Raw genomic sequence first — 17056 nt, forward strand, 5'->3', positions numbered from 1 at the left:
ACCTCGTCGTCGTCGTCATCGTTGTTTTTTGCCAGGTCCCGAAAATTGCCGCCACTGTAGGGGTAAATAAAAAGTCCATGTGTGATTCATTGGGAATTGGACCCGGGTTTCCACAGTCCAATAACTGAGCTTATTCAGCTGACTTCACTGCGGGCAAGCTTCGGTACGGGAGGTTGACCGATATCCGCGTCAAGATAAGTGCCTACGACATTTTCATCGTTTCCTCTTTTATTTCTGCTCTTATCCTGTATCGGCATTGAACAATGTGTTCGCAATGTTCAAATATTTTCTGTATTCCGGGAATTGTGAGACCGACTCTGCCGCTTCTCGGTACGGCCAAGCTGTTACGCTTACGTGACTGTTTTCTGAGGTCCCAGGGTGACCTATTTTAAAGTTTCATAAATTGACCTCGCGGCACCCTTCATCGTTAGCCGGGCAGAGCTCGAGGCGCTGACCTGCCCGCGAAAAATTCGAAAAATCATTTTAAAACTCCTGCAACTGGAAACCATATACTCGGTTTTATTTTTTATTTGGACACATTTCCTTTAGTTTCAGGTTTTCATACAGGTTTTCGTGGGTTTTAGAGAACCCGACGTTAATCTTTTGCACATTTGTGACACAATATTAGCTAGGGCCGGCAGTAGCATATCGTTTGGAGGGGAGCTTCGGTGGTGGCGTAAGTTGCGGGCAGGGATCACGACCGTGTAAGTCGAGCAGGCGTCTACCCATGGCGCGTAGACATGAACTTCATTGCACCGCCACGACGCCTGCCTGAATCGCGTATCTTTTCTTGCATATTGGCCATAGTGTCATTGTCCTGATTTTTGCAATCTAGTTGCCCCTGCTCTCTACTCCTGATTCCGGCGAATCCTTCTGTCTGCCTCAGTTGTAGTTTCTTGTTGCCACAGATGACGTAAACTTCCCCGGACGCTTGATGTGCACGCCTGATAGCGGACGCTAGAAGGCACAGAAAAACCCAGAAATGATCCTAATAATGCTATCGCGTTAAAAACAGATAGCCTTCAAAATATGTGCAATCTGGATAGATTACCTGTGCTTGTCGAAGCGGTCAAAAACCACGCGGCCTCCGGTGCAATGGCAATGCGCACTCCGAAATCCCGACGGGTACAATAGTGACGCTGTGGCATTCGGCCAACGGACCAAACTCGTAATATGGACCCAAAAATTTGTTTTTCACACGTGTGGTCAGATAGCGAATAAACTAGTTGTGGATCTGTCATCGCCCCTCCCTTTATTTGGTGTACTTAAGGTTGACGAACACTCAAGAATGTGTTAACAAGGGCGCCTGGTCGTTGTGTGCGCTGTATCTTGCCCAGAGTCAGCATCTTAATTCCTAATAATTCACACAAAATGCCGTAGACACTTTAGGTCTGGATTAATGAGAATATGCTGTTTGTCTATTCGCCCTAGCTTACACCGGCTCACTAGGTCACTTCTTTGGGGGGAAGGCATCTGCATTTTAATTATCTCCAAGTGAGGGAGCCCTGGAATCTTCTGTTAGGGTGGTGTTAGGTGATACATTCTAGTTGTAGAAACAGAACACAACGTCTGTTGAGTTAGGACGTACGCGACGACGGTAGTTTTCTGGTCTTAAAGGTCTCGTCACAAATTCTAACGTAAATTAATTGTATTACTACTATAATAAACAAGATATGCAAGCGTTATCGGTAGTAATGAAGCGGTGGCTTCCTTGTTTTAATCGCTTTGTTCTCGTGGCGCGCCACGTCGAATCTTGTGAAGTCTAGCTGTACGTGGTCATCCAGCTTCAAGACGGCAGCGGGAATACCGAGAACTTCAGTAGTTTGGCATCCAGAAGATGGAGACTACATTGTCGAAGAAAAGTCCCGGCATGAATAACTGTCAGGCGCCGCGGATGAAGTCCACATGTTCTTGGTAGCGTTGAACGTAATACAACGTCGCTGAAAAGCACCGAGCCCGCATTTGGGGGGAACGGACTCCAGCCATCTATTTCCTCAGGGTAGGACCAGAGGAGGTCGCGCATGCATGGATCCGCTGTGGGGCGCCCTCTGAATGGGCTGAATTGTGCGTATCTGATCCAGCGTTTGAATGGTGGGCGACAGGGCGCTGGGCACTGAAAGAAGTCTTCCGTCGAAAAGAGCGGAGAGGGGGAGAAAGTCAAAGACGTCGGGGCAATAGCGCCAGGTGACAGGAGGGCGGTACTTGCGGAAGCACTCGTCGTAAAACCCGAACACTTGAGTGATGTGCCGGCTTTCGTGGTCGCCCTTAAGCAGCGCGACTCGAGTTGGATGGCGGACTTTCAGGGCCAGCAGTAGGAGGAATGTCTCTACGCTGTGCAGTCCCCGGTCGACGTGGTCTCCCGGGAAGGCGTGGTTCGTTGCCGGCCCGCCTCCGCCCACCTTGAAGAGTTCCATGAGGTCGGAGAACTGTCCCCGCATACTCACGGAGGACTGCACTGTCTGGAGGTTGGCTTCCAGGGAGTTCTTGAGTCTTGGTGCAAAGCGACTTCACCTCGGAAAGGTGGTTCACAGCACAGGCAGGCGAGCGTTGGGCCCGCACTTTTACGCTGTCGTCTTCTAGCTATCGGCCTACCATGATCTACGCACGTGTCTCTGAAGGGGAGATTGCACGACGCAGAGATATTTTTTTTGGCTGGTAGTTCCGCAGCATCACGCTGTTTCGAGTGAAATAAAATTGAAACAACTGGTTAGGTAAGTTTTAGACCGGGTATGCTTAGGTTCGGTTGGGTTTAACTTTGGATGGGTTACATTACGCTAGGATGACACAAACTTTTTAGGTTGGTGGTGCTGCGGAATCACCTGCCAACAGACTCTCCAAATGCGGGAGAGCGAACGGAAGGGGTGGTCGGTATTTTGACCCTTGACTCAAAGAGAGGACTGCGCAACTTTGCAAAGACGTGATTAGAGTCCTCAAATAAAAAATATAGAGTGCCAACATAAAAAAAAATCGCTTAGCCTTACTGACGTACTGTCACGAACGCTGATGGTAACAGAAAAGCTGCTGCCTGGCGTTCCCAAATCGCAAGGCTAAGCGGCATAGAACTTTTCAAAGCCATCAGATTGATTCCCGTTTGCGCCAATTCATTTTTGCCGTGTTTCCCTGTTCACGCCATCTTTTGGTACAATTTCTAACTTTTGAGCTTCGAACACTGCCATGAGGGGGCGCCGGGAGCGATTTTTCTTTTCTCACGCCATACGTTTTTCTTTTCTATCGCGAAAACCAAGCAGCCCTGCATTTTAGATGCGAAGACATCTCATTCACTCGCCGTGTCCCTGCATCCATCCGGCGTTGTTGTCGGCGTTGTCGGCGTCTACCCCTCCCCCATTCTCATCGCCGCGCCAGCTGCGCTCTCCGCCGCTCACCCCCTCTCCTCTCCGATAGCGAACACTCTCTCGCGAGGGGCATTGTAAGGGACCATAGGCATTGGATTGGATTCGATTGGCTTGGTTTGGCTTGGCTTGGCTTGGCTTGGCTTGGCTTGGCTTGGCTTGGTTTGGCTTGGCTTGGATTGAATTGGATTGGATTGAAACTCTGCTATGCTTCGCATCACCTCAGTGTTCCCCTCGGCAAGATGGTGTAATTTTTATTAAAAGAACAATGTAAATATCGCTTAGGTATAGATGTCTTGAATCAAAAATGCCTAATGTTTTCTATTTGCTAAGCAATGTTGACAAGTATATACAATGCAATCAGTTTTAGTAGTTTAGAAAAGCTTTGCCTGCTGTATAAGCGTCTCGTTAAAGGGTCCTTTTAACTTGCTGCATGTGTGCTTGTGTGCTTGCTCTCCCCGTCGCTCTGACGGCGTTACCGCATTTCGTCCCATGAAAGCTTCGACCCTGCACAGTTTCGCTGTTAAAATCATAGGCCTTTGCACTACGGCAAGTTGGATGACCAACGAAGCTTTTCAGGCGACGATATAGAGGTGGAACTGAATATTGGTTAAATATATGAGTTAATGTTTTTTTCTCTATAGCGTTAATGGTGGTCACTTGTAAGGAAAACACATCCAGTTCGGCCGTTTTCTGATGAGCACTGGCGATGAAGTCGCCTTTGTTGCAAGGCGTTCTTGCCCATGCAGAGCAAAAAATTTCCCCGAATTTCCCCGAGGGGAAGAATGTGAAAGTGCGAATGCACGAGTTGAATTTGCGCGGTTCGGTAATGTTCGCGAAAGAGAGATCACACACACACACGCAACTACAAAGAAAGAAAGATGCATTTATTCACAGACACCTATTTGTGTTGTCGTTGTACTTGATTGCTAGAGTGGATCTCAGCTTTGAAATTTCGTGTCAGTACTCCTTTAAGCGGGTGCATTAGCCCTTCGCACGCCCGATTCCTGGCCCATCCCCCACGTGGGTATGTGCCATGCACAGACACCTATTTGTGTTGTCGTTGTACTTGATTGCTAGAGCGGATCTCAGCTTTGAAATTTCGTGTCAGTACTCCTTTAAGCGGGTGCATTAGCCCTTCTCACGCCCGATTCCTGGCCAATCAACCACGTGGGTATGTGCCAAGTCAGCGGCCAGGCAGCGCGCGCCCATCTCCCCCCGTTGCCAAGGAAGACGAGGAGATTCCTGGCCAATCCCCCACGTGGGGATGTGCCATGTCAGCGGCCAGGCAGCGCGCGCCCATCTCCCCCCGTTGCCAAGGAAGACGAGGAGCGCGCGCACCCGCAGCTGTTGCTATGTGGACGGACGGCGGTCGCCGGAATTCAGGGTCGCTTATAAAGTGCATTCACACTTAAAATACGCTCAACTCTAGCCCATGTCCGCCTCGCACTCAGACCACGCCATCCTGTGTGCTAAGCAGCATCAATTAAAAAACGAAATGCATTCTCGATGTTTTCGGGGCGTGTGCTGCAGTCGAGCCCCTGTCGTGAAATCTTCTCCTGATGAATACGAACATCCCGGTGTACGCTACTGTTACGTGGCGGCAGGGCGAATGACAGGAACAATGGTTGAATGCGAAGCGATATATTTACATGATGTCCATCACAGCACCAAGCAAATTGTTGTTGTTGTTGTTGTTCCTCTACAATGGCACATACCCACGTGGGGGATTGGCCAAGAAACGGGGTGGCTTTTTGGGGCTAAAACGCAGCCATGCACCACACACACCACTTCGTCCTCTTCGTCTTCTCGCCGTGACACTATAATTGCGCTGTCACGATCTAAATCACTGGACTTTTGAAACATGGGGTCACACACACCGGGGCGTGTTATGGGCGGAGCCCCTTAAAGGCCAACTGCACTCAAATTTTCGACAACGTAAAAATAATGTCAGCTAATAGTACATATAAAAAGGGCGCGAAATTCTAAATACTGCGCTTCAAGCATCAACGCCCGCGACGCAAACGGCTCGCGGCATTGGCGTCTTCGGAACCGAAACTGAATAGAAAAGTCAGCCATAGCGGCGGGCGGACGTGACGTACGTGGTGGAACGGAAGCAGCCGCGCCAGGACCGGCGGCCGCTCAGAGCCGCCTTCAAATGCGCGTGGTAGCGCCGCTTTTTGGTCTGTTTCGCACAGAAGAACTTCCACTAACGTTTGCCCATGATAATAGAGTTAGGCGCAATTCCGGCATCCCGTTGCTATCAGTCTAAATGAAGTAGACCGCCCGACAGTAATTTTTTTCCATCATAATAACTGCCGGAGTAGCAATTTTCGGCATTGCAAGTAAAAAAGTGGACCCTGATTTACAAAGCTACTTGCCCGGACGATTACGAGAAGCAGCTTTCAAAATGTTATAGCCGACGCCTCTGCTATCACATCGCTCTCATTGAAAGGAACAAACCGCACGCGGGCGGCGATCAATCACTATTTCTACTATACATTACGTACAAACAGCTTCACGAATATCCGCCTAGTATTTTTCGCCTTGTTGCACATCGAGAATCGAATTATAAAAGTGGTCTGAAACTATAAGCCAGCTTACACAGCTAAATAATGCACTAAAACACGAAAACATTTCCTATCTACCGCTGTTTTCTACTTTAAACAGAGACAGCTGCTGTTGAAAACATTTTGCTTTCAAATAAACTAAACCTTACGCTCAAAGTAAATACTTCACTTGGGAATTGAACAAAAATCTAGTCTATTATTTAGGAGGGGAGCAGTTTCCTTAGTTCTCGCACTTCGTGAAGACGACTGCTAATATTTGTGGGGATGTATTTGTTACTACGAGAAAGGCCGATTTTGATTCACTAGCGAGTAAGGCAAAAGTCGCACAATTGTTTATAGCCGCGAGTACAACAGCTATATTTAGGTCGTCAAACTTTCGGAAAGGACTAAAGGATGGAGGTGGAGTTGGGCCAGCCCAAATATGGCCAATATTGGACGCGGAAGTGCAAGTGGTCAAGAATTTATAAAATATCTTTGTTTTCTGTGGTAAATGCAATAGGAAAGACACATTTAAGGCAAGTGCTCGTTTCGCGCTAATTTTTTCTTTGAGTAAAAATATTATTTTCAAGTAAAAAGAGTTTTGCTAACTCCAAGACGTTCGCAAGCGCGTGAATAGTTTGTAGGCTTCTTTTTTTTTTTTGTTTAAAAAAATGGCGGATATTACTGCCTATGCGTTTAGTTTAAACATGTGATGGCGACCGCGGTACATCGCGCTGGTGTAGCAGAGAAACCCCGGGTACTGCAAGTTGCCCTGCAAGCGCCCTGCAAGTTGCCGGAGAAGCGCGAGCTTCACGGGACAGGTTCCCCAACCTCCGTCACAGGCCGCTCGAAACTTGTTTCGGCGACTCTCCGCCAGGTGCCAACGTCGTCTGCTCGGAGGTACTTTGAACGGCGGTACCTAGCGCTCTCTGTGATTACGAAGCTAAGTATTTCGCCATGGTGATTTTAAGAGCATAGACTACTTATTTGAACAAAGAAAAAATTGAGTGCAGTTGGCCTTTAAGGGCTCGGGCTGTCGGCATCTCCTGTCATCGTTGTTTCGTGTAGTCACGGCACTAAAACACCGGCCACTCGTTTTTCCATGCCTCGCGCTATAGCTCTTCGTGCTTCAAAGACACGGGACTTTTACAGCAAGGCGGTATACCTCTACCCCCCACGGTTTCATCGCCCTGGGCAAAATTTCAAAGGCGCCAAGAATGCACTTATACACGGCATGGTTCACCCTTCCCAAGTTTCACGTTAGTGGAGATGTCCCGGTTTTTTTAAGATGCATGGGCTTTGCATTCTTTGGGTGCACCTCCTCCTTAGTACGATGCTTACCGTTTGAACTGGACCCTGTCATTGCGGAATGAACTCAACCAGATGTGCTCGAAATAAACTCTGATACAGTACACTACTGTTGTAGATATCGTTGCGTGGATACCGGTTAAGTCGGGCAATCTTACCCCTGCGTCAAGTGTCGAGGATAGCTGCACCCACTCCTTCTGCACTGTGCCATTTGCCTGCGAGGGATACGTACCATGTATCGTGCATGGCTAGTGGCTCGAAGACGACGGCGTAAAAGTGCGTGCCCACCGCTCACCTGATGGTGGGAGGCAACCAACCAACCAACAAGGAGAGTCAGCCATTTATTTATAGCTGGAGTCGGTTTGGGCAAAAGCTGGATAAATCCTCGTTGTGGAAGCCAACCTTCCGAGAGTGCGGACCCCAGTGACCATATGTGGCGCCACCCAGGGACGCTCCGCAGACGCCACGCAGCCCTTCAAGCTTCAACGAGACTTTCGCGCAACAAAGAACCCCTTCCCGGAAGTGTGTACGTAGACCGCGGATTGCAGAGCGTCTAGACTTTCCTCCTACTGCTCGCCCTCAAAGTCCTCTATCCCGCTTTTGTCTGGCTGACTAGAGGAAAGAACAAGAGCCGGCACGTTACCCAAGTTGTATCCGCCGCCCACCGAGTCACCATACGTGGCAGAGAGACGCAGACGCTACCTCGTACCCACGGAAAAGAGAGCCTTTATTCTTGTTACACGATATTTATAACCGGGCTTGCTGTTGCTGATGATGATGCTGGAAATTGGCCACCTTAGCATTGTGCGCCACCTGGTGGCATGAACAGAACTACATTACACAACACAACACAAGTGTTCGGATTTTATGACGAGTGCTTCCTCAAGAACCGCACTTCTGCTGCCTGACCCTATTGCACTGATGTCTGTGACTTCCTCCCTCTCTCGGCTCTTGGCGACGTCAGACTTTTCGGCATTCATGACGGCTTCGCGCCACCCATGGGAATCCTGCACCAACACGCAGACTTCAATGAATACACAAGGTGCCCCACACTGGACCCATGTGCGACCTGCTCTTGTGCGACTGAAGATATCGTCGGCTGCTGTGCCAGCCAGAGATGAGTGGGTTTCTTCTTTGGAAGCGATGTTGTGTGTAGGTTCAGCTCCACCAGCAGCATCGACTTCATCTTCCACGCCCACGATTTAGTCATAAAAAGGTTCCACTGGCACATCGTAAAAAGGGCGGCGACGTCTTCTCGACGTCAAACTGCTGAAACAGTTTGCGGTAATATGGCTGTCCTCTTGAAGCTGGGCAACCAGGTGAACAATCTTCACAAGATTCGACGCCACGCCCTAGTGCGATTAAAACCAGGAAGACTTCGCTTCATCGAGTTCGGTGACGCCCGCACTGTTTCTTTTTATATCATAAGTGTACCTCTTAGATTGTGCTTTGGAAAGGCATAGTCCCGAGAAAAAGTGAAATAAAATTCCTTTTGCAGCGTCCAACTTATCGTCAATGTTTGAGCGTGACGATGCATACGTGCACTAATGTGCGCTTTTCACACACATTTGAAAAACGAAACGTGCTTGTCAATGTCTGCAATCGAGGCTTCGCGTTAATTCACCCGGAGCGGTTAGTCGTTATGACCACTACCCATGGCTTATTTTTATTTCTCGATATTCATTACATGGATACATGACATTACACGTGGGAGAACAATGTCGAAATTTGATACGCGTGCAACAAAGAGCCCAACATGGTGACAAGATATGTGCATTGAAATTAAGCTGTGGCATCTAGTTACTGGCAAGGAGGCAAGTGACCATTGAAGCAGTCTGGGATACTAACCCGGCGTGAAATCTTATTAAATACTTAAAACATTTCAAGGTGGTCTCAATGACGGAGGTTGTTGGTATGCATGTTCTTGTAGCGCTTCATGTGCCACACTTCCTCTCCATACGAAACTGATATTAGTAAAATATGCCAGGATCCTGATACATTAATTTGAGGTCCACGACATTCTGCTTGGAGGTCTTCCCAGCAGGTCAGTTATGTAAAGCAGTGAAACCAGCTTTAAATGCACTTTGTGTATAGTGGTTTTAGGGATACGTCAGGTCTGTAGGCAGTATGTGAGGGCCGTTAAGCCATCACAATTTAACACCAATTTTATTATACTGCCTCCTACAAAGGTTTACCCAGGAATGCATTAGTCTATAAAGCTGAAGCGCACATAGAAGGCACTCGGTGTACAGTCGAACACGGATATATCGCCCTACAAGGGGATAGCGAAATACATAGTTCGCTATATCGATAATTCGAAATATAAAATGCCTCTCTGAAGATTGTGACATATCTGCACATCACTGAGAGATTGTTGAGATTGTAACCGCCGGAAGCTTACCGAATTATTACTCGCAGCACGGAAAAGACTAGCCATAGCGCCTCGACGAGCGCAATTTATCTAAGATAAAAAAAGCCTGTGAAATTCACTTGCTTCATCTTCTGCCTCATGAAGTTAACCACACACTCTTCAATCTTATGAACGCCGTCCAAATGAGAAAATATGTCGTTGTACACTGTGGCACAAGAGTGGCGAATCTGAACACTTACACAAGCTCGGCTGCACTAGGCGGTTGGGAACGTTCGGTTGGGGAATTCGGTTGGGAAAAGCGGGTGGGAACTCAATCAATCCTTGCGTTCTCGCTTCCTTGCGGCTGCCCCCGATGCTTGCGTGCGTGGAGGGAACTAGTGTGCGAGCACCAGGTGTTGAAGGCTATCCAAGTGACGCGACGCCGCTATCTCCTCACAAAGCGCCGCAGCGCCAGCGAGAAGTCACCATCACATTCCCACATCGGGAGAACCGCCCTTGCAGGGGCACTTGGGGGGCAGCATTCCATATATCGAATGTGCCCGTGATCGCAAGTTCGATACCCGCGTGCAACAGCGCTACACTTTTGCATGGGATTTTTAAAGGGATGTTCAGGCTGTTCGATAGGGATAATAAATCGATGTATCCTTGTTCGATATAATTGTGTTTGACTGTATCGCAATTCATAGGGATATGGGGTTGAGAGCGGCATTTTGAATAATCGGGGCTATGCCTACTTTTGCAGGACCCTTTATACTAAACATGCTGAAGTTTCTTTCCAAGAATAGAGTTATGCAAAGTGGCGAAGCCAACTTTAATAGTTCTTGGCATGTAGCTTATTTTAGTAATACATGGGGTCATTGACATATTTATTAAAGTGTCCAGGGCATTCCCAATTCGGTACCAGACTGCTTATATGGCGTCTGGAAAAAGGTTTTCCCCGAAATGCATGGGTGAGCGGTAGTTACACCTACATTAAAAGCGGCCAGTGTATGGCAGAGCGATTAAAGCCTTCTTTATACAATTCCCACTCGGGAATTTCTGCGAGCGCGAGTACGACACTAACAGTCAATCGACCAACTCCAACACTATCAACGCTACAGCTTGGTACTTTACCATTCCGGCGACGAGGTATCTGTGCTGAGCATTGCGCGGCTTCACTGGCGATCACAGAAACATTTACACCGCAGCCATCACACAGAAGTGCGTCAACTCAGTATTGCTAACGGTGAAATAGCCCCCAAATGAACGGTTGGCCCTCGCACAAGGGGTCTTCGAGAAGTGTTCCATGTGACTAAAATAAAGCCGTACCACACGCACTGAGTGATGGTTTTTACTCCGAATGCACTTATTTACAACTACCTCACAGGCCCCCATCCTAGCCCGAAGTAAGAGGGGACAGAAGCAGTAATACAAGAGCAACTAAACAAATCGAACACCAGGCACAAAATCACAGGGCTTTCAGCATATTGTGAAAACAACTGAATCGCAACAAGAGCGAGAATGGAACATAAGAAAAAAAAAAACATAAGGCAGAAAAAATGAGTTGGTGAACCGATTCGAACGGCAAGCCTAAAAATAGCTCCTGACAGTGTGACGAAAGGAGTGGACATTTTGGCATGGACACTATCTTATCGGGTAAATCGTTCCACGGAACGTTCCGCAATCGTCCCTTGTGTCGTTGAACTTGTGGACGAAGATGCTTAACGCAATTTTCCCGGTAGCAGGGGTGCTAGCTGTATTCGCCGAATTCTGCGTATCCGGTCCAGAGTTTGGATGGATTGTGGCAGACTGCCGTGGACGCAGAAAGCCCTGCCGTAGACGAGAGGACGGAGAGGGAGGAGGTCCAATACATGGCTGCACTAGCACCAGGCGGCAAGGGGGCGATAGTTGGTGAAGCTGTAGTCTTCGTAAAATCCGAACGCGTGCGTAAAGTGCCGGCTTTCGTGGTTTCCCTTAAGCAGCGTTATGCGAGTTGGATAGCGTAGTTTGAAGTCCAGATACAGCAGTACGAGGACGGTCTCGAATCTGTGCAATTTGCGGTCGACGTAGTCTCCCACGAAGAGGCAGTTGATTCCCGGCACGTCTCCGCTCACCATGAAGAGCCGTACGAGATCGAAGAACTGTCCATGGATGTCTCCACATATGGTCACTGGGGTTCGCACCCTCGAAAGGTTGGCTTCCATGGCAAACATGAATGTCGCCACATATGGCCACTGGGGTCTGCACTCTCGGAAGGTTGGCTTCCGCGGTAAGGATGTATGTCTCCACATATGGTCACCGGGGTCCACACTCTCGGAAGGTTGGCTTCCGCGGCAAAGATGGATGTCGCCACATACGGTCCCTGGGGTCCGCACTCTCGGAAGGTTGGCTTTCACGGCAAAGATGGATGGCGCCACATATGGTCACTGGTGCCCGCAGTCTCGGAAGGTTGGCTTCCGCGGCAAAGATGGATGTTGCCACATATGATCACTGGGGTCCGCACTATCGGAAGGTTGGCTTTTGCGGTGATGATTTCTCCAGCTTTTGCACAAAGAGACCTCAGCTAAATGAATGGCTGACTCACTTAGGCTGGTTGGTTGGTTGGTTGGTTCCTTATGATATGGCGCGTACCCACGCGGGGGATTGGCCCAGAAGCTGCCAGTAATAATTAGGCTGTGACCCGGTTTATTTTAGAGAAAAAAAAAGGAGTACGAGAAAAAACATTGAGAGTAGAAAAAAAAAATCTTTGGATTGAACAGGATTGTCAGGAAAAAAAAAATCTTGCGAATGAAGGCATAGCTATCTAGCAGGGCATCCGGCCTGTCGCCGCAACAAAGGAATGAAAGGCGATCACGACATCTCTGTGGCAATATCCTACGACGGAAGCACCCAGGGAAAGAATAACGGTTAAAGATAAAGGGAGATTCAGCCGATTAAACGTGTATTCAAGGTGCGTGCGTCGCATCGAGGAAAAGCTGCGGCAATTTAAAAGAAAGTGTTCTAGTGTTTCAGGGGCATTGCAGAAAGGGCATTGAGGAGATAACGCCTGACCAGCTTTGTATAGATAAAAATTTAAAGGGGGGATTCTGCAACGAAATTTTGTGATTGCGACCTCACAGTTACGAGATTCGCAGAATTTAGGCTTCCATAAGTGAGAGAGGTGAATATAGTCGGAGCATGAACGAAGGGCATCTTGCCGATTACTTTGTAAAACTTGAAGGCGCCTGCACCTCGCCCCCAAAAGAAAACTGTCAATTGGGCAATTCACGACGGCAGGACCCCCAAGAGCCAAATTGGCTAATTGGTCTGCCATTTCATTGAAGATTATCCCTGCGTGACCAGGGACCCACACTAACCGGATCTCGCGAAGCTGGTAAGGAATGAATGAACGGAATGACCTGAGAATAGAAGAATCTTTATCATTTGTTAGAGCAGTGCACACGGAGAGAGAATCCGAAAGGATAACCACCCCCGCAAATCTGTGCTGTAGTTTATTAAGGGCTAAGATTATCGCCAATAATTCTGCCTGAAAGATCGGGGTATAGTCTGGCAGCCTGATTGAGAAGGACCAATCTAGAGACTGAGAATATATCCCTACCCCAGCCTTCTCATCACTTTGCGAGGCATCTGTGGCAATGACGACATCAGTATGAAGAGTGGCCAAGTGATCTTCAAGTAAATGATTGAGTAATCGGGCCGGCAATAATTTCGCATGCGAAGGAAAAATGTTGTCCAAGCTTATGTCGACAGGCGACAAATTATCAGAATAGGGCTGGAGTAGAAAAAGATCTGCACGAAGAGGCTGCAGCCATGCCTGAACGCAATCCAATTGAGGACGCTGAAATCGGGGCCGCGTAAATCCTCGGAAAAGGTCAGGCCTCAAGAGGAAGATGGGTTGAGCTTCGTATAATGGAGATTCAAACAGTTTTAGAAGTGTTACAACAGTTAACAATTTAAATCGATCCAGAAGTGAAGGCAACCGTGCCTCAAGGTACAATACAGAGTTAGCTACATACTTTGGCAACCCTAAACATAAACGCAACGCCAATCTCTCAATAAGAAATAGGGGATGGAGTTTGTACGTCGCGCAGCCAGAAAATAACACGCAACCAAATTCCAATACTGGGCGAACATAGCAACGATAAATCATTAGCAGGGCGTCTCTACGCATGCCGAATTTATGATTGCATAGCCTACGCAGCACTCCCGCAGCTTTTTCACCTTTGGCAGCAATGTGCGAAATATGAGGACGCCATGTGAGGTGGTCGTCATAAATTATACCCAAATATTTAATTTCCGTGACCTGAGGGATGGATTGCAACCGGTATGTTAGACGTAATGATATAGGGTTATTGCTGGGAAATACTATAACGGCACATTTACTGATATTTAGCGAGAGGTGTAACGTGCTAAGCCAATTATCCAGGACAACCACATAGTCCTGCAGTCGCTGATATAACGCTTGGATGTCCCTATCAGCCGAGAAAAAAGCAATATCATCGGCATACACATAGGTAGATATGCCGTTCTGTATTGGGATAGAACTAAGGAGTAAGTTAAAAATAACTGGAGAAAGAACTGATCCCTGAGGAACTCCACGAAATTGGTGATACTGGGATGTCGATAAGCCGCCCTTGGAACAAAAGAATTTCCTTCCCTTTAAAAACTCACCAATCCAGGAGCGGATGTACGGGCTCAGACTACCTCACTGTGATCACAGACTCCAAAACCGCCTGCCGCAATTACCAACTAGGTCGTGTTTCTGGTCAAGCCATCCGCATCCTGAACAATCTACAAAGCCCACCCGAACTCCGCATAGTCTGGACCCCAGGCCACGCATCCCTCGAGGGGAATGAAGCGGCACACGCCGCTGCCCGCGAGCATACCTTCCGGGCCTTCACCTCGTTGGCAGACAGATCGATGACCTCCAGCGATGACATTCCAAGAAGATACACGGATGTCCTCGCCCATTACCGACTGCAGCGCCGCATTTACCCCCCACCACACCCCAACATGACCAGAGAGGACGCCATTACCCTCAGACAGCTGCAAACTAACACCTACCCCCACGGAACACTACTCCATGCCATCTACCCAACAACATACACTCTGACTTGTCAACACTGCCCCACACCCAACACTCTCTACCATATGGTCTGGGAGTGCCGACAATCGCCATCATTAACCCCCCAACCAAACCCAACACTGGAGCAGTGGGAGGACCAGCTGACCAGCTCACGCCCTCAAGACCAGCAACGACTGGTGGACAGGGCCCGGCGGGCAGCCAAGGACCAAGGCTTCCTGGACTAAGGAGGCCTCCCACAACAGAACTAATACAGCTCAATAAATGTTTATTCCTCCTCCTCCACCCTGGAATCTCGCTAGATGCAAGGCGTGACATCAACGTGCTGTACTCTACGCTATCGTAAGCCTTTGCTATATCTAGGGTTACCAGTGCACTTACATGTTTTAGTCGGCGAGCTAATTTAATGCGGCTCTCGATGTCGACGTGGGCCTTCCAAATAGAATTTCCAGGTCTGAAGCCAATCTGGGCGGGGCTTAGAATACGATTACTGTTCAGAAACCGCATAAGCCGGCCATGCAATACCCTTTCAACCAACTTTACCACGTTGCTAGTCAACGATATCGGCCTAATATTGTCTTTGACGAAACCCAAACTTTCGTTTTTCAACAATGGTGCTACCCTAGCGATTTTCCATTCAGAAGGTATCCAGCTGTTTTTTAACGACATGTTGACAATGTTTAGTAAATCATCAGGAGACACCTCAAGCAGAAATTTTAACATTGCCACCGTAATGCCGTCTGATCCTGGAGCACACTCAGACAGCTGCAAAACAATATCAGCTAATTCCGCCCTTGTCACTGGAGTGAAACCCTCATTCGAAACCTGGCACACAAAAGGAGAGGCCAACCCAGAAGAAAAACGAGATTCCAGTTCCTGCGCAATACGTTCCAAAGTTTCCATAGACTCACTCGTCGACTGAACAATTGACTTGCCGTTATCCTGATCTTGTACAACCTTTCTTGAACGGAGGAATCTATGCAACATGCGTCTATTTTTGGACTTTGATAGAGAGGCGAACTTTTGGGTGTTATAATTTTCTTTTGCTTTAGAAACAACCCGCTTGAATATTGCAGCTGCAAACTTGTAACTGGTCCAATTGGATGGGCATTGGTTTTTAAGAACGTTCTTCCAAGCCGCTTCTCTCTGACTATACGCACGAGCACATTCCTCATTCCACCATGGACTGGAGCCGCCATCTTTTTGAGAACAAATAATAAAGCGGGATTTTTTAACAGATTCAGAAAGGATTGATAACACTTGAGCTGCCCGGAGTTCCTCGTCTCTCGATGGAATAGAGCTAAGTGCTGTCTTTAGTTCTTTTTGAACGCGATGAAAATTTATATGCCGAACTATATGTGCTCGCGGTGACGTAGGAAGGCATAAAAACTCATATACAATTGGGATGTGGTCACTACTTGTAGCCTGGTCCCAAGTAGACCATGAAGATATATTTCCCGGGGTGGAGAATGTCAAATCAAGAACAGAACTGGTCTGCCATCGAAAAAATGTCGCAGTTCCAGAGTTAAAACAATACAAATTGTTGTCCCGCATCCAGTCGCAAAGACGCCTGCCACAGGAATCTGTGCGGAAACCCCACGATACGTGGTGCGAATTGAAATCCCCACAAAGAACAACTCGTTTTTCACACGCCGACACGGCAGCATCGAGTGAAGAGGTGGAAGTTACTCCACTCGGAAAGTACGCATTCACTATAGAAAATGCAACGCAACCTGGAAGATTGAATGTCACTGCCAGAATTTCCGATTCCACAGACATAAATTGAAATGAGAGATGGGCTTTATGGCAAAATCGAGGGGATACTAAAGTTAGCAATCCTCCTCCTTTAGTTGGACGGTCTAAACGGAACGTTCGGTAGTTGTGGAATCTAAATGGCCGACCAGGAGCCAGCCAAGTTTCCTCCAGTACAATAACATCTGGTCGGGTTTTAGAAACAATATTGTGAAGGTCTGTTAGCGCTGAAAAGACTGAACGACAATTCCATTGAAGTATCCGTAGAGACATTATGGGGAAGTGATGGCCGCCACAGCCGCCTCCAAAATATCACCTGTTTTTTGACTCGCTTGACCTTTCTTAGACTTTTGTTTCGGGCACGATTCAGGTGAACCCAAAATCGGCGATCCTGTTCTTTTATACACAATTGATTGATACTCCATGTCTTCTGGGTGGTTCTCAGACTCGACGTTATTCTCGTTAGCAGGACGAATGTTCGATGCCATGCGAGAAACAGGCGGGCTAGTTGCGGCTTTGGATGCATGACGAACCATCGAGGCCGGACGACCGGGGGGCAGGCCAGCTACCATTTTGGAGGGAAGCGAAGTACCTTCGCATTGGGACTGAGACGAAGGGTTGGAAGAAGCAGAAGTGGATGGTGACGGTTGATTCAGGCAGGCGA

The 17056-nt window shown here is 48.1% G+C and overlaps 1 pseudogene; it reads right to left on the reverse strand.

Moving 5' to 3' along the window:
• Window positions 1-882: 882 nt before the first annotated feature.
• On the reverse strand, window positions 883-14497 carry LOC144148536 (serine/threonine-protein phosphatase 4 catalytic subunit B-like; annotated as a pseudogene).
• Between the last annotated feature and the right edge of the window lie 2559 nt (window positions 14498-17056).

This window comes from Haemaphysalis longicornis, unplaced genomic scaffold, assembly GCF_048455015.1.
Source record: "Haemaphysalis longicornis isolate Haplotype H1 unplaced genomic scaffold, Haemaphysalis longicornis Haplotype H1 scaffold_8, whole genome shotgun sequence".
In the NCBI taxonomy this organism is placed as follows: Eukaryota; Metazoa; Arthropoda; class Arachnida; order Ixodida; family Ixodidae; genus Haemaphysalis; species Haemaphysalis longicornis.